Genomic DNA, 17724 nt, shown 5'->3' with positions numbered 1-17724 from the left:
AATCTCCTCTTGCCAGAGATGGAATTTAGTGTGCACCTTTTTCCTCTTTTATTAGTATTCCTAGCATTATTAGTTCTTAGCAGCAATAGTAGTGGTATGTTTAGTACCTTATAGCTTTTGGAGTGTCTGTTCACATTTATTTCTTTTCTTTAAAAAAAAATACATTTTTGTTTGTGTTTTCCCTTATTGAAGGGTCCTAATAAACTTTCTTCTGTCTGGAATGTTGGACTCCTCAGGATTTAAAATATGCCTCTCTTATCAACAAGCAATCTCTGTCAGTGATGGCCAATCTGAGTGTATTGTATTAGTTTGAGAGAGACGCTTATTCCCAGCAAATGCAAAATCTTCACTGGTTTTCAGGGAAGATCCTTTAAGAGCAGGGAAATAAAGTATTGGCTCTTAATTATGGAGCAGATCTTAAGACTGGCTTCTGTCTGGGGTGCAGAGAAACCCTTCTGTACAGAGCCCCTCTCCTTTAGTCAGTTCCCTGTCAATGTCAAGAGCATGGTCATGAGAGCTTCCAAGGTGAAGATGGCATCGAAACCCCAGTCTCCAACATTGTCCATGAGTGAGGTACCAACAACGGTGTAGGGTGTACCGTGAGCTTCCCACTCAAAGACTAAAGAGGGCGATAAGAGGAGCAGAATAGAGAGTTCCTCAAAGACGACATGGTCACTCGAGACTTCAGGCCCCAAGAGGCATACTGATGAGGCTCTGAGAACGTCAGCCACTGCGAAGCACTGTAAGATGTAAACTAAGTCCCATATCTCAGCAGTAAAGGACTCGATAGTGAAGACTAAAATGAGCAACAGAGCGGTTTCAATGGTATCTGTGATCCCCGTGATACCAACATCAGTGCCTTGGACAATGGCATCCAGAACATAACTGATGCCTGTACCAAGTTCTGTTGTGCTCCCAGTACTGTAGGAATATTAGTACCCAAAAGACCTCATGGTACTGGATGAGCCTGAATCTCCACAGCTTGTGACCTCCAGACATCTCTTGGTACCAACGTCTGCTGGATCACGAACTGCTCATGTTTCTGTGAAACTTGCCTCTTCCACAACTTCTGTTATCCATGACGAGGGATTGTCAGCTACAATATGATATTTGAAGGAGCAATCTGACTGAGACTCTGAATTTTCTGTTTAAGGCTTTCCAGTTTATTCCAGGAGACTTTATTTCTTGAGACAGATGCAACAAAGGCAGGATAACACACCCCTCGCTACTAACACTTCGGATGACCAACGTTGGATACCTCCCCCCATGCCTTATGATCCCTCTCATTGCCCCTGGACCCCAATTAGGCCAATGTATCACTAGCAGTTTCAGGGGACCCTGATTCAGTCCGATAAGGAACACAGGAGACCTCTTTCCTTGGTAGTGTCCATCCCTCCTCTCCACTCTGAGCTAGAGGAGACCTTTTAGAAGCAAGAGGCAAGGGCAGCCAAGGAGGTTACTCTTTTACAAACATCTGGTTGTCATCATCTCAAGGGGCAGGCATGAGACACTGCCATGATTAGCTGATGTCTTCATGCAATTCCAGGACCTTATGAAGTGGATCCCTTACACCCTGCAGATTCCCGTGGAAGAAATCCAGGAATCCCATCACAAGCTCCTGAACATATTGCACACTTATACTTCAGTGCAGGTGGGACTGCCACTTAACAAAGCAAACTCCAGAAACACCCCCCCGCCCCTGCCACGTGCAAGTGGGCTGATTAAAAATATATACTATGTCCTCGGCATGGATTCTGAAGTTTTATTTTCTCACCCAGCACCAAATTCTCTGGTTGTGGATGCAGTAAATGAAAGGGGCAGACATACGCCTAAAGCCACACCTTATAATAAGGGCTGGAAATATCTGGACCTTTTTGGTCATAAGAGCTACTCATCAGCAACGTTACAGCTCATGATAGCTAATCACCAGCACCGATGTCACAATATGGATGCCAGAACTACAAGGAGTTTAATGTTTTTATTACCATTTTTCCACAGGAACACTACAAGCAGTTTAGCACCATAATAAAGGAGGATCAGCTTTTGGCAAAAGCATCACTGCAGGCTTCACTTGGTGTGGTGAACACTTCAGCCAGGTCTGTCTCCACCACAGTACTGATGAAAAGAGCTTCCTGGCTTCAACTGTCTGAAGTACAGTTGACAATGGAAAGTTTACCTTTTATGGCCACAAGTTCTTCTTGGACTCCAAAAATGATTTGCTTTATGCCCTACTTGACTGTAGGGCAACCCTTAGGTCTTTAGTTTTATGCACACCTGCAAATAAGAGAAAATGTAGCAGGTCTCAGTTGACACAAAGATCCTGCCCTTTTCAATTTTCCTCTTTCTGTGGGCCGCTGGCTAAGAGCTCAAGATTTTCAAAGAAGAAACCTTAACGCTAGATCAACTGCTTCATCCCAGCCATCAGCATCGTCTAAATACTGCTTTTGATGCTTTGATTGAGACCAAACCACCCACTAACGTGCATTTCTCATCTGCATGACACAACTCCCCTGCCTCAATTTGGGCACCACTTCTCTCTATTCCATCAGGCATGAGAAGCTTTAACATCAGACAAATGGATATCAGAGACCATTACATTGGAATAAGCTATCCAGTTTACCTCCATTCCACCCTCCTGCCCAATCCCTCTTCAGGGACCTCGTCACAATCAGTGCTGACACAGATGATTTCATCTCTCCAAAGTCTAGGAGACATAGAACCACTTCTGCTTCAACACGGGGGAAAAGGTTCAATTCAAGATATTTTCTGATACCCCCAAAAACCGAGGGCTGATACTAGATCTCAGATGATTGAACAAGCATGTCAGACATCTGAAATTCAGAATGGTATCCATAACAGCTACAATTCCCTCCCTGGAATCAATGAACTAGCTTGAGACCCTCAGCCTGAAAGATGCCTACTTCCACATAGCAATTCATCCTTCTCATGAAAGATTTCTTCATTTCACATTCAGCCTGTCGTCTATCCCAAGGGTGGTTTCAAAGGTCATGGCTGTCATAATTTCCTATTTCCATTGTCTAGGAATAAATCTTTCCCTATCCTGACAACTGGCTCCTCAAGAGTTGGTCATGTCAGGTGTGGTTGGCAGTTCAAACAACAACTTTACTATTCCTAAATCTAAGCCAGCAGATAAATCTCAAAAAATCAATTTTGGCCCATGCACAACAAACTTTTTTTAGAGGAGCATTTCTGGATTTGATAACGGGCACAGCTTCTCTTTCTTGACAGGTCCCTTGCTCTAAAGGACCTTATTCTTTAGAACCGAGGACTTTTCTCATGGGATGGCCTCCACTTGTGAAGGGAGGGAAGTAGACTTCTGGGATGGAGGTTGGTAGAACTGATTAAAAGAGCTTTAAACTAGGAACTTGGGGGAGAGGAGATGTTTGGGAGATGCTCGTGTAATCTCCACGCATGATTTTAACATTGAGAGGGAGGAAAACCAAGTAAGAAAGGATACAGCAATGGAGAAGGGAACAGCAGTGGTTAGGAGAATGGACATTAAGAGGAATGATAGCATCATTGGTATTAGCACTAACAGTCAGGTAGGGAACACTGGCAGTAGAGTGACTGTACCCAGTTAGGTGAGGAATGTGGGCAAAGCCAAGCAGCAACAATTAAGATTTTTGTACACCAATGCAAGGAGCCTGAGTAACAAAATGGTGGGACTAGAACTATTGGTGCAGGAAATGAAACCAGATATTATAGGGATAATAGAAACATGGTGGAATAGTAGTCATGGCTGGACTACAGATATTGAACAGTATTTGTTCAGGGAAGACAGAAATAAAGGTAAAGATGATGGAGTAACATTGTGTATTAATGATGAGGTAGACTGTAAAGAAATTAGAAGTGATGGGAATGGGCCAATTCCAAATTAGAAGAGTCTATGTGGGCCAAAATCACTTTGGGGAAGAAAGTTATTGGAGGTTCCCCTGGACTAGTGCTGGGGTATGCTACAGCCCCCTAAATCCTATTTGGATATAGACAGATATATCTTTAATGTTTTTAACTAAATAAATACTACAGGGAATTGTGTGATTATGGGAGACTTCAACTTCTCAGATATAGATTAGAGGACAAGCGTGACTAATAATAGTAGGGGCCAGATTTTCCTGGATGTGATAGCTGACAGATTTCTTCACCAAATAGTCATTGAACCAACAAGAGGTGATGCCATTTTAGATTTGGTATTGGTGAGTAGTGAGGATGTCAAGGTATCTTTCCCACTTTGAACTTTAGCGTCCAGAAAGTGGGGATCTGCATGTACCCTTCTAAGCTTAATTCCTAGCTTAGATCTGATAGCGCTGCCACCAACCAGAAATTCCAGTGTCTGGTACACTCTCTGTCCCCCAAAACCTTCCCTGGGGGACCCAAGACCCAAACCCCTTGGGTCTTAAAACAAGGGGAAATAAACCATTGCCCCTCCCAGACTTTCCCCTCCCTGGGTTACCCTGAGAGTTACACTGATCCAAACTCCTTGGGCCATGTCTACATCTAAAATTTTGCAGCGCTGGTTGTTACAGCTGTATTAGTACAGCTGTATAGGGCCAGCGCTGCAGAGTGGCCACACTTACAGCAACCAGCGCTGCAAGTGGTGTTAGATGTGGCCACACTGCAGCGCTGTTGGGCGGCTTCAAGGGGGGTTCGGGGAACGCGAGAGCAAACCGGGAAAGGAGACCAGCTTCGCCGCGGTTTGCTCTCGCGTTCCCCGAACCATCCTGCAAACCGCAGGGAAGGAGACCTGCTTGCTCGGGGGTTCGGGGAACGAGAGAGCAAACCGGGAAAGGAGACCAGCTTCGCCGCGGTTTGCTCTCGCGTTCCCCGAACCACCCTGCAAACCGCAGGGAAGGAGACCTGCTTGCTCGGGGGTTCCAGGAACGCGAGAGCAAACCGGGAAAGGAGACCAGCTTTGCCGCGGTTTGCTCTCGCGTTCCCCGAACCACCCTGCAAACCGTAGGGAAGGAGACCTGCTTGTTCGGGGAACGCGATAGCAAACCGGGGAAGGAGACCAGCTTCGCCGCGGTTTGCTCTCGCGTTCCCGGGACCACCCAGCAAACCTCAGGGAAGGAGACCTGCTTGCTCGGGGTTCGGGGAACACGAGAGCAAACCGGGGAAGAAGACCAGCTTCCCCGCGGTTTGCTCTCGCGTTCCCCGAACCTCCCTGCAAACCGTAGGGAAGGAGACCTGCTTGTTCGGGGAACACAATAGCAAACCGGGGAAGGAGACCAGCTTCGCCGCGGTTTGCTCTCGCGTTCCCGGAACCACCCAGCAAACCTCAGGGAAGGAGACCTGCTTGCTCGGGGTTCGGGGAACGCGAGAGCAAGCTGGGGAAGGAGACCAGTTTGATTACCAGAGGCTTCCTCGGTGATGCTGGGATACCTGCTTATTCCACGGAGGTCAAGAAAAGCGCTGGTAAGTGTCTATACTTGATTACCAGCGCTGGATCCTCTACACCCAAGACAAAACGGGAGTACGGCCAGCGCTGCAAACAGGGAGTTGCAGCGCTGGTGGTGCCCTGCAGATGTGTACACCTCCTAAGTTGCAGCGCTGTAACTCCCTCACCAGCGCTGCAACTTTCTGATGTAGACAAGCCCTTGGATCTTAAAACAGAGAGAAATTAACCTTCCCCCCACCTCCTTCCCCCCCACCAATCCCCTGGTGAGTTCAGACCCAATCCCCTTGGGTCTTAAACAAGGGGAAAAAATCAGTTAGTTTCTTAAAAAAGAAAGCTTTTAATTAAAGAAGAAAAGTAAAAATTATCTCTGTAAAATTAGGATGGAAAATGTTTACAGGGTCTTCAGCTTATATAGACTAGAGGGACTTCCTCCCCCCTAGCCTAAGATACAATTTACAGCAAAGAGGTAAAATATTCATCCAGCAAAATACACATTTGCAAGGTAAGAAAACAAACATAAAACTAATCCGCCTTTTCTAGCTAGTACTTACTATTTTGAACATGACTGTTTCAGAAAGATTGGAGAAAGACCTGGTTGCACATCTGGCCCCTCTTAGCCCCAAGAGAGAACAACGAACCAAAAAAATAGCACAAACAAAGACTTCCATCCACCAAGACTTGAAAGTATCTTGTCCCCCCATTGGTCCTCTGGTCAGGTGTCAGCCAGGTTCACTGAGCTTCTTAACCCTTCACAGGTAAAAGAGACATTAACCCTTAACTATCTGTTTATGACAGAGGACCTCATAGAAGAACTGGTTGTAGGGGATAACCTTGGCTAAAGTAATCATGAGCTAATTCAGTTTAAACTAAATGGAAGGATAAACAAAAATAGATCTGCAACTAAGGTCCTTGATTTCAAAAGGGCTAACTTAAAAAAAAATTAAGGGAATTAGCTAGGGAAGTGGACTGGACTGAAGAACTCAAGGATCTGAATGTGGAGGAGACTTGGAATTATTTTAAGTCAAAGTTGCAGAATGTATCTGAAACCTGCATCCAAAGCAAGGGGGAGGAATTTGTAAGGAAGGGTTGCAGACCAGGCTGGATGAGCAAGCATCTCAAACAAGTGATTAAGAGAAAGCAGAAAGCCTACAAGGAATAGAAGATGGGATGGATCAGCAAGGAAAGCTACCTTTTGGAAGTCTGAAAGAGTAGGAATAAAGTGAGAAGTGCCAAAAGCCAAGCAAAGTTGGACCTTGCAAAGGGTATTAAAACTGGCAGTAAAAGGTTCTATATCCATATAAATAAAAAGAAAATAAGGAAAGAAGAAGTGGGGCTACTAAGCACCAAGGATGGGGTGGATATTAAAGTTAATCTAGGCATGGCTCAACACCTAAACAAATATTTTTGCCTCAGTTTTTAATAAGGCTAATGAAAGTCTTAGGGGTAGTGGCATACAACCTGATTTACAAAAGATAGATCTTGCCAGACCAATCCCCGATCTCTTCCTTTGTGAAAATAACTGATTTTTTTTAGACAAAGGAAATGCAGTGGATCTAATCAACTTGGATTTCAGTAATGCATTTGATACAGTTCCACATGGGAAATGATTAGGTCAATTGGAGACGATGGGGATTAATATGTGAATTGAAAGGTGGATAAGAAACTGGTAAAAACAGGTCATAATGAAAGGTAAACTGTCACCCTGGAGGGACGTTATTAATTGAGTGCTTCAGGGATTGGTTTTGGGACTAATTTTATTAAATATTTTTATTACTGACCTTGTCACAAAAAGTGGAAGTGTGCTAATAAAATTGTGGATGAGACAGAGTTGGTACATATTACTAATATAAAGGAGGACCAGAATATCATACAAGAAAATCTGGAAAACCTTGTAAACTGAAGTAATAGAAATGGTGTGAAATGTAATAGTGCAAAGTGCAGGGCCATGCATTTAGGGTCTAACAACAAGAATTTTTGCAATAAACTGGGGACATGGAAGTAACTGAGGAGAAGAAAGATCTGTATGCATTGGTTGATCACAGGATGACTATGAGCTGCCAATGTGATCCTGCTTACTTGCGTGGCTTGCATGAATACAATTTCTGACTCCTGTGTTTAAATCTTGGTGAAAGACTTAGCAATAAATCAACAGGAAATCAGGAAATGAGTGATATTAGGAAATTATGGATTAACGTGAGGACCAGGCAACACAGAGATCTGCTCTTAAACTAAGTTTTTGTTTTCGGGCAAGTATTACATAGTGTAAAAACTACAGGAAGTAAGATATTTGAAACAAAATGGAACATCTCTAAAAATTGCTTTCCATGTTTTTTTATGAGGATATTAGTAAATCTTTTAAAAATGTGTTCATGTGATGATGATGCATGGGGAGAGTGACTTTCCATGGCACCTATCATTGAAGGATGTTGTTCAAGAGGAATGTGAGAATCCTGACAAGGTAAAATGCCTCAGCATCTGAATGTACACAGTTTGGGAGCGTAAGGATGCCCATTATCTCTGATATTTCCAGGGCAAAATCTCAAACAGATTTTACTGAGTACCAAAACATTTATTTAAAACAGGTTTAGGTAGGCATAGTAAATGCCGTGCAATAACATTTTCCGTGCCACAATTATTAAAATTCTGGAGGGATATATACAAAGGTTTTTGTGCTGCCCTGAATACAAATATCTGCATAAATCTTTATACTGCAATTGGTAGACACATTAAATCTTCCAGCAAACACCAGGAAATGGGAACTGATGTGTCTTGTGGTAGTAAAATGTTTAATACTCAGACAATGGAAAGCTAATACAGATCTAGTTTATTCAGAATGGTTAAAAGAATTGTAGACACACCTATAACTTGATGTGTCATGGATTTATTAATGCTGTAGCATGGCTGTTACATGGACATTACAAAAACAACAAAAACTAGTATTCTTTGTCACAGTGGTCTTGGATCCTGCCCCCCCCAATAAAAAAATTAAAAACTAAACAAAGAATCAACAGAAACTTTAAAGTGGGCTGTGGGGCATTTTCAACGAGATTCTCTTTCATTTAGGTACCTACACAAATTGGTCAGACTTTCAAAAAATGCATCACACGGAAGCTTCTGTTGAGAACAAAGGGATCTTCTGGGTGCTGAGCTCTTTTGAGAATCTGGCCTCCATTGTTGATGCTGAGCTGTTTTGGAAATCTAGCCCTGTGTGTTTGGATTCCTTTATCTTAGTGTTGGTAATAATGACTGCTATATTAATTTAATGTCTTGTATTTTTCATCTTGTCATTGCAATTTTTGTTTTGTATTTCTTAAAAAATCAGTGCCAAAATTTAAGATGAAATGCTCACTGCAATGTATTCTAACCATAAACAGTTCTTGTTTCTCTTTTACTCTAACTTACTATCACGAAGTGGGATTTTGCTGGCATTTTTAAAAACAGTGAGCTTACTGACCAGACAACGCTTTCACCTTGGAGGCTTTTTTATTGTAATTTAATTTAATTTTTATATATGACTGTATATCTTCAATACATTCTTACAGTCTAGAATTTAAATCTTGTCAAGGTGTAAAGACTACATAGTGAATGCAGCTCCTTAGTTATAAACCATTCTGAAGTGTTTCAGTTTTGTCACATGTTAACGCTGTCTTTTTGTTCTTACATGGCTTGCTGATTTTTGCCTCTTGGTGGCACACTTGACTGCAAGTTTCCTGTCATGTTATATTCCCTTATTTTTTTGTCTACTTTTAAAGGATCAGAAAAGCTGCTCAGAGGAATCATTAACTCTTTGTTCCTTTTGATTCTCAAAACTCATGAATAAATGAGTTTTTACTGATGATTACTATTTTTTGTTTATCTGAGTGTCACGACTGTGATTAGTATAATGCTGCTAGATCAACAACTCAGATATGTTTCCTAAACTGAGGATAAAATCTGCTATAAATGGACATGTATGAATATTTATAGAGAAGGTGGTTGTATTAGCCAAAAATAACTGATTTGATTTGGGAAAACTTCGTGTCTCAACTGGAAAAATTATAGTACACAGCAAGCATATTTTGTACCAAATGTGGTATAATATTATGACCTGACATCAAAGTACTCAGTCTTAATGCCTGTTGTGCAACAACTACAATATACTACTGTATAATATATTATATTATATTGTGTAAACTTTTCAGTACATGAACCTAAATATTTGTTAATAACTTGCTTCCTATTGATATATTTGTATAATGGGATGAGGTGCCTTGGGATATATAGTACACATCATAAACAGGACTCTGAGTACATAATAATTCTGCAGAATTCACCACTTGCTTCAGAACTGTAGATCGGAACCTAAACATTCATTTAAAAAACACAAAATCCTGGCCCCTAAGGTTGTGATGAAAACCTCTCAAAGAAGAAATGGTACAAACTTACATAGTGATATTTGTTTGAGTCTGCAGACCTCCTGAAACAGTAGTTCTGAAAAATATGTATTACCCCTTTCAGCTCAGTGGGGATTAACTTTGAAATCTAATTATGCAAATTCCGTCATCAGACTTGTTAACTATTTCACTTCTGATCATTTTAACATTTAGCGAAGGTAGTAGTTATCACATAGATTTAAACATGTACCATGGCTGCTTTGGTGCCAGAAACCCCAACAGTTCTTTACCTTATCTGCCAAAGATTCTGATTTCCTCTGACAGAGTCCATAGTGGTGTTGTGGATTTTCAATACAGAAATCTACAGCACACTCAAAATTTAAAATTTAGCATTAGAACACAATTTAATTTAACATCACATTAAAATGGAGGTGATATTGTGATCTTTATTTTCATGTTTATTTCCATATTTAATTCAGTAAAAACATACATTTTCTAATTTATCTGAACCTGCCCCGGGATGCCCCAAAATGACTGCAGTGGAGTGTCACAATGAAATGGTTTTGGGGTAGAATTTAAATCATGCTTCTCAGGGAACTAAATGATGCCTTAGTCATAAACAAATTACTGTGCAGAGCTAGCACAACTTATTAAACCTCATATAATTAATAATGTAGATACTGGTAAAAAAACACAAGTCAGTGGTATTCAATAGATTTGTTTAAATGAATGCCTAACAACTTTTTATATAGTATAGTAATATCATGGTTACTTAATATTTGTATTATGGTAGCACATACGGGCCCCGATCATAGACCCAGGGCCTCATTGTGCTAGGCACTATACAGACACATACAGGGCAGTCCTTACCCAAGGACCTTACAGTCTAAGCAAATATTGTGACTAATATCACATCCCCAGGTGATCGGGCACTGCAAGTGCCCGGTCTTCAAAGCTCACAGTGACAAGAGAGCACAAAGACTGAGGACCACCACACAACTATGTTGCTTATTTGAGCTAAAGTTCTTGTGTGGTTATATACTCAACTAAATATACAGCCCAGGGGCCTTTTCACTGAAATGTGCTATCAAGAGTTTCATTGGTTCCGCTTGCAAGTTAGCACTAGTAATAAGCCTTTTCTGAAATGTTTTTCATTATTTAAAAACAAAAATCCCACAAACCTTTTATCACAGATGCAAATCTATTATTGAATAGTTGCTCACAACACAGATGGCATGGTTTTCATTATGACAAAGAGGTTTGACAGCTTTCTTTCAGAAAAGAAATCATGGAAACTATTAGCAAGAAGATACTAGTTGAACAGCCAACACAGTTGGGTTTATGTCAGTGCACAGGCATCCAGATGTATATGCATATTTATCTGGATAACTGCATATAGGGTACTCTTAAATTGGTAAGGACAATACTTCATAGCTAAAACACATATGCTGTCTTTATTTGTTTATCACTTTATTTCTCTCACAACTCTAGATAGACTGGCAAAGACAGCACTCCTTATTGAGGGCTATATGTGTGTGAAATTTGAAATTTTTTCTTCTATATGTTATCGATTTTTATATTGCTAGAAAAGAAATAAAACTAAAAAATATCCTTTTATGTTCTTACACTATAATACAGTATAATTAATGGCAAACATGACCTAATGTTTCAAATTTGCCAGAAATGTCTGTCTCCTCTACTGAGGTATATAAAAGAGCAATGTAAGAGAGAGTGTTTTATGCAAAGCTCCCAAAGGCATTCTGAGTTTAAGATTTAGCAATTAGCTTAGAGAGAGTGATGTAACTGAGATGGCTGTAATTTGGCCATACCTGCCTCTAGTAACAAACATCCCTGTACAATGACATGAACAATCCTATGCAACAATTGCATCACCTTTTTTCAGACTAGAGAAATCATATTGTATAGTGGAAAATAAGAATTAGTCATAACATACGGTGTGGGAATACCCTCCCACCTTATAATTTTAAATTTTTATATATAGATAGAGAGCATATTGGGCTGATATGCCATTATACTCCACATGTTTATACTGAACTTCTCTTTTGTAAGCCCAAAGAAAGGGGAAGAGAAATGGGTTTGTTTGAATCCTTTGTGTTTATATATGTGTGCTGAGAGAAAATTGCAGAAAGGGGGAACTCAGCTAGATGTGCCCAGAAAATTCTAGAAGTAGTCTGTCGTAGTTTCTAATAAAGTTAAGTGAATAATGTCAAGTATCAGAGGGTAGCCGTGTTAGTCTGGATCTGATCTGAGGAAGTGGGTATTCACCCACGAAAGCTCATGCTCCAAAACGTCTGTTAGTCTATAAGGTGCCACAGGATTCTTTGCTGCTTTTAAGTGAATAATGGAATTTTTAGTTTGGGGGACTGAACTAAAAAATAATCCAGTCCAATTCAAACCCAAAACAATTACTTTTTTTTTTGAATGTTTTCATCAAATTGAAAAAATTTGAATTGCCTTGAAATAAATTCTGGTTTTGATGCCAAAAAATGCATTTTTCAATGAAAAAACAATTCATTTAAAAATTTTCACCCAACTCTAGTTACTAGGCATGATTAGTAGTTTTCATGAAGCTGTATAGAAAGCCATTATTTTGGGCAGATAGTTATGCATGTCTTACACATCTGCAGTTTTGAGAGCTCACGGATGAGGAAAGAACTTAGAAATATACAAGTTGTTGAAAGCCCTACTGGACTCATGATACCAGGAGAGAGGTCAAAACCTGTAACACTTTGGTTATAGGCAAAAATTCCTGTTTGACCTCACAAGCTGAGGAGAGTGAATGACCTATTAAAATAATTATAAATGAATTATAAAACACTTGGAAGATCATGGTTTGATAGTGTCTAGCCAACACAGTTTCTACAAAGGAAAATCTTGTCTCATTACTCCATTAGAATTTTTGAACTGTGTCAGTGAAGTAGTGGATAAAGGAGAACCAGTGGACCTAATTTAGACTTTCAAAAGGGCTTTGACAAGGTCCCTCACAAGAGGCTACAAAAGAATTTAAATACTCAAGGGGTGAGAGGCAAAGTATTGCCGTGGGGCAAAGACAAAACAAAGAGCATAGGATTAAATGGTCAATTTTCGTCGTAGCAAATGATTAATAGTAGGGTGCCTCCAGGATCCGTACTAGATCCTGTGTTAAATATATTAATGAACTACACGTCTGTGTGCGCGCGCACACACACTCTCTCTCTCTCTCTTAAAAGAAAGGTAGGTGGCAAAGACAACTTTTAGATCTGCAGCTATGCCAGTATTCGGGTTGCCTGTGCTTACGAAAAGAGCAGCTATTCAATATTTTGTTTAGTCCATATTGATCAATGTGTGGCTCTGTGATTTATTTATTATGAACTATTCAAACCCTGTTCTGAATACAGAATTATTAATTTCTTGATAGCTTTACTATAGAGCTTATCATCTGAGTGCTTCACAAACATTAATACATGTATTTTCACGTCACCTCTGTGAAGTGAAGTGGTGGTATTATCCCCATTTTACACTGGCTCTCAGTCCTAGTTTCCTCACCCACTATTAGCTCCTAGACACAGTCACTACATGTCCCCAGACTCTTTGTCCCAGTCTACTTCTTCCACCTTCTCCTTTCCCCCATCCCTTCCTAAGTCCAGCTTTTGTCGCTTCTGCATTTGAATTCAGCTTCTTCCCCTTGTGTAGGCCGAGGAGGGGCATTGAGAACATGAGAGACAGTCTCTCAATTCTAGTGCCTTGCATTTCAGCAGCCAGGAACAGCAATTTCAAATTAATGTCCTGCTCAACCCGGCACTCCTGGGCTGCAACGCGTTCAATGCAGATTGATGCTTCAAAGAATTTAGCTGCTAAACTGTCGTCTTCTGAGCACGCGAACTGAGATTTTTCAGAGTCTTACAATTTGGTGAAATTTGACCCATTTTTTGTGGAAGTAGCAAAAGGCACATCCCTGACACTGGGGCTGTTTTTTCCCCTTCCAAATTTCAAGTCACTGCTGTAAATCATGAAGGGGCCCTAGAGCTTCTCAACAAAATGGTTGTAAGAAATTTTTTAACTTGGGCAGTATATTTTCCCCTAATCTCATTCTTGGGAACAGCTGAATAACTTTTGCTGAAATTGTCCCTCTTCCTCTCCCCTCCGCCCCGCCAATTCAACCTGACGGCCACACCCACCATGGAAAATTTCAGCCCTAACAGTTAAAGGTTGGAAAATTATGAGCAACTGAAGAGTCATATAAATGGCAACCTTAAGTACAGGTGGCACTCCAAGCTCTGCCTACAAAAATGTGGAAAGGGACGTGAGCAGTGAGGTATCAAAATATGCAGATGATGCAAAGTTATTTTAAGTTGGCCAAGATCAGAGAGCACTCTGAGGAACTTCAGAGACACCTACCCAAGCCTAGTGAATGGGCAACACAATGGCAAATGAAGTTCACTGTTGAAAAGGTATTAAGATGCATAAGGAATAGGATGGAGAATAATATAGCTATCATGACATTATATAAATCCAGTTATGTGGATGCCTTATCTGGATGCTGTGCACAGTACTGGTCACCCTGTCTCAAAAAGGATATTGCAAGATTCAGGGGATTCAGAAAATGGTGACGAGAATGATCAAATTCCTGGAAAAACTCTCATATGAAGAGAGATTGAAAAGATTGGGATTGTTTATTTTAGTGAGGAAATGAGAGGGAATGTTATAAATGGTATATAAAATAATGAATCATCTAGAGAAGGTAGATTTAGTAGTTCTCTATTTCCTGTCTCGTAACACAAGAAAAAGGACATTCAGTGAAACTAAAAGGTGATAAATTCAAAACTGATAGAAGGAAATACTTTTTCACCCAACATCTAATTAGACCATGGAGCTCATTGACACAGGATGGCATTGAGGTAAAATCTTAGAAAGATGAAAAAACCGATTGGATACTAAAACAGTTAACAAGAATATCCACATTTATAACTATTTATTACTAACAGAAGTTTTGGAAGGAATATTAAACCTCACAGTTCAGAGTTAAATTTGTCCCAAATTATTAGAAATTAGGATGACATAACCTGGGGACAGATTACTCCATATCTGCCTACTGCTGAATTCTTCCTTCCTTCCTTCCTCTGAAGCATCTGGCGTTGGCCACCATCAGAGACCAGGTACTTGACCAGGTCTGATCCACTGTGGGAATTCCTATGTTCCTATTAACAAAGGACTGGATGCTGCTAGCTAATAGGAGCCACCAGACTTTTGTCTGTTGACAAGGCAGAAGTGTAAGGATTTCAACTGAAAAACACTCCAGTCTCCTTTCAGGCTCTAAAGAATCCAGGCAACACACTACATTTTAGGCCATACTACAAAGAAAAAAATGACCTCTGAAAGAAGATCAGAAGAGAGCGAACATGCTGTGCGCACGCTAAAGTATAGATACATAAATGTTATGCTAAAATCTTGTGTTGTGCTGCATTATGCACCTGATGCTGCATCACTGAGGTCTATGGGAATTTTGCTATTGATTTCAGTGGACACAAAAACAATCCCAATGTTACAAACCAAATTTCGTTCTATGTCTACCACAGTAGTAGGCTGACTATGTTATGGTGTTTGTTTTAAATTATTTAAGAGTATTTCAAATGCTTTGTACACTGTGTATTAAATGTCAATCTTTTTGTTTGCTAGCTAGACAAATTGTACTATACTTTTTTAACTGACACATCTGTATTCTGGATTTGATTGTATAATGCTCTCTGAAAAGATGATACACTAGAATGGTGTTTTTCTTAACACTTGATTCTGTAGAAACTATTAGGATTCTCCTCTTTTGTATCAAATTAAATACTCCATGTCTCCTTTAGTTATTCCAACAGAGTGGTGGAAAACCTTATTTAGTGGAGTTAATGATGTTAATATACCGCAGCAATTTTTGAGGAAGGCCTCAAATTTGATGTTACCCATGAACTCATAAACAGTTTCCTTCCCTTGTACCCCACCCACCAACCTTTGGAGGTTGTTTCCTGATGTCTTGAGATAGAGTTGCTATTTGATGCAACACTAGAGGCCATTCATTTTTTATCAAAATATGATCCAGTTCCACTGCTTAAACTCCTTCCCTTATCAGTGTTTTTTCTCTGGAAGCTGTTCAGATTAGAAGTACATTTCTTAAGAATGGGAGCCATAGAAGTTCCTCAGCAGTACCAGACAAAAGGTTTGGCTTCTTATTTACTGTACTTTATAGCAAAAAAGAAAGATGGCCTCCTGGAAACGAAGCAGTTTCGTCAAAAGATTTAAATTCCACGTGCTTGATGCTAGCTTCTGTCATTCTAACTCCAGTTGGATTGTGGCTCTTGATTTAAATGATGCCACTTTCCTAATCTCCCAAAAAATCTTAGTTTTTATGTGGGGGACCAAACATCAGTGCAAGGTGTTGTCCTTTGGCATGTCTGCTTCACCAAGTTGTTTACCAAGTACCCATCTAAGGTAACAAAATTCACCCCAAACGTGGATGATATGGCAGCTCTAGCATGTGTTCTTCTGAAAGCCTTATGACCTTCCGCTGGTGAGAGCTTCCAGACAGTGTGTTGAAATTTTCAGATCTTCACCCAGAACTCTTGTGATAGTCATCATCAATTAAAGCTGGGGAGCTCATCCCACAGGAGCTGAGTGTTCACACACGTAGAACATGTAGGAGACTGAATTCCATTTAAATGTTTTAGATTTAAATGGTGGGCTCTAAAATATTTCCTACCACTCATCAAGGGTTTTGTTTAAGGGCAAACAGACAGCACAGGATCTATATAGTCTATCAACAAGCAAACTGGTACTCACTCTCAAAAAAACCTATCAGGAAGCTATGTTTGCCTCATCAAGTGCATCTGATAGCTTTACATCTGGATGGCAAAAAGCATGTGCTGGCAGTCAACCCCAGTCACAAGCTTCAGAGAAACATAAGTGTTTCTTGGAACTGTACGTGGTGAATCTGCTGTTCAAGAATTGGGACTGACCATTCATAGACCTCTTGTCATTTCTTCTATCAGTATCATTGAACCTACTATCTCAGGAAAACAGTCTGTGTCTGATCTGGAGTTGTACCAGTTTGTGGGCTAGAACATAGGGCATTGTCTAATTCTCAAATCACATGTTCTTTAGGAGATTCCATATGAGTCTACTGCAATCCAGAAAGTCACCAATGCTTAAATGTTATGAGAAGTGGAGTCACTTTTTTTCTCCAGGTACACCACAGAAGTCTGTCTCCATGGTCTGTTTGTATAATTTATTTTGTTTTGTTGTCAGCAGCTGCCTCTTCTCTTTCAAGATCCATCTGTCACACTGAAAAAGCGATCTTCTGCTAGTGGATGGCTGTACACAGGTTTTAGTCACCTGAAATGTCTGTTAAAACTCTTCCAAAAGGTCAGAGATCCCATTCTATTGTCTTCAGTAGAGCTATGCCAGTTTGCTCCAGCTGTGACTCTGGCCCAGTGCTTTTTAATTGCAATTACATCTGGAAGAACTGTGCACTATAGGCTTTTAAGTTCTGATCCTCCTTTCATGGCATCATGCAGGGACATGGTATCATGCACGTTCCATGTCTTCTGCCCAAATTTATACTAAAAATTGTGTGCAATTTCCACCTTAGACCATTTTTCTTCTGGTGTTCTTCCCACAACCTCATTTTTGCTTGGGGGAAAATTAGGTAGCATAAGCTAGATTTCAAAAGGGCTTTGAGCTTTTATTTGGGTAGGATTAAGGCATTTTGACTTTCTTGTATCCTTTAGTATAACCTGAATACTGTTTACATGCAACAATTATCTAAGTAGAATAGGATGTCCTTTGAGACATGTTATGCTTTAGCAAGGAAGTCAGTAGCTCTTGGTCTTAAAGCTTAAAGACCAAGATGGGACTGATGACATGCATTCAAAATGTTTTCATCATAGAAATCTG

General features: G+C 40.3%; 1 protein-coding gene across 2 annotated transcripts in view; it reads left to right on the top strand.

Moving 5' to 3' along the window:
- RALGAPA2 (Ral GTPase activating protein catalytic alpha subunit 2) overlaps nt 1–17724 on the top strand; it is a 317151-nt gene that overhangs the window by 128680 nt on the left and 170747 nt on the right. The gene's annotated exons all lie outside the window — the stretch shown is intronic.

The sequence above is a fragment of the Gopherus evgoodei genome, chromosome 3, assembly GCF_007399415.2.
Source record: "Gopherus evgoodei ecotype Sinaloan lineage chromosome 3, rGopEvg1_v1.p, whole genome shotgun sequence".
Lineage (NCBI taxonomy): Eukaryota > Metazoa > Chordata > Testudines > Testudinidae > Gopherus > Gopherus evgoodei.
The sequence above is the reverse complement of the archived record's forward strand: the minus strand, read 5'-3'. Positions and strand labels throughout refer to the sequence as shown.